Consider the following 870-nt stretch of genomic DNA (forward strand, 5'->3'; position numbering starts at 1 on the left):
CTGAAACCTGCATCAAACAGTTTATTAAAACCTTTGCTGAATTTTTATATGCAAAATTTCATAATTATATTACGTAAATAAAGAGAACGTGGGGTCAAACACAGCGCCATGCACACACACACACTCACACTCACACACACTGCAAGCAACTTGAATCATTGCGCCAGCGAGCATCTCTACCTCCTGCCTGTACTTGTTTCCTCAGAGCATCTATCAAGCTTTGTTTCCGTATAGACATCTTTTCAGTTTTTTTTTTCTGTTGATCACAGCCTTCTCGACCTTGCATTTCACTATTTATTGCCTATTTACGTCGTATACTATTCTATCCTTAGGATAGAATAGACTGTATGAACATGGCATACAAACATCCACTTAACCTCAATCGTCTGCCTGCATTCAAGTATAAGTTCTCAACAAATGTCTACAGGAGTAATGCACACAGCAGAGAGGTGCGCGAGTGTGGCTGCATGTGAGGCGGTGTAGCATTCTCTGTGTGGAGTTGCTTCGCTTACTCCTAATTGCTTGGGGGCTGTCTACTGAGGGCCAAACAAGCACTCAACAATTTTCCATAGTGTGGGTGCATGCAGCAAAGCGAGCTTTGCTGTTGTTGTGCATGCATGCGGGGCTGCCTAATGAAACTCGGAACGTAGATGCAGCACCCAGGCAACATCTTTTGCCTTTTATACTGCCACCTCATATACACACTTTTGAAACCCTTTATCTTCCCGCCTCATCTGCTGAGCTGCCTAGACAGCTAACTCAGCAGCTAAGCAACTATCGAAGCAGCTAGACGGGAGTATAGTATATATACATATATATATATATATATATATATATATATATATATATATATATATATATATATATATA

This window comes from Eimeria mitis, genomic scaffold, assembly GCF_000499745.2.
Source record: "Eimeria mitis Houghton genomic scaffold, Emh_scaff2153, whole genome shotgun sequence".
Taxonomy (NCBI): domain Eukaryota; phylum Apicomplexa; class Conoidasida; order Eucoccidiorida; family Eimeriidae; genus Eimeria; species Eimeria mitis.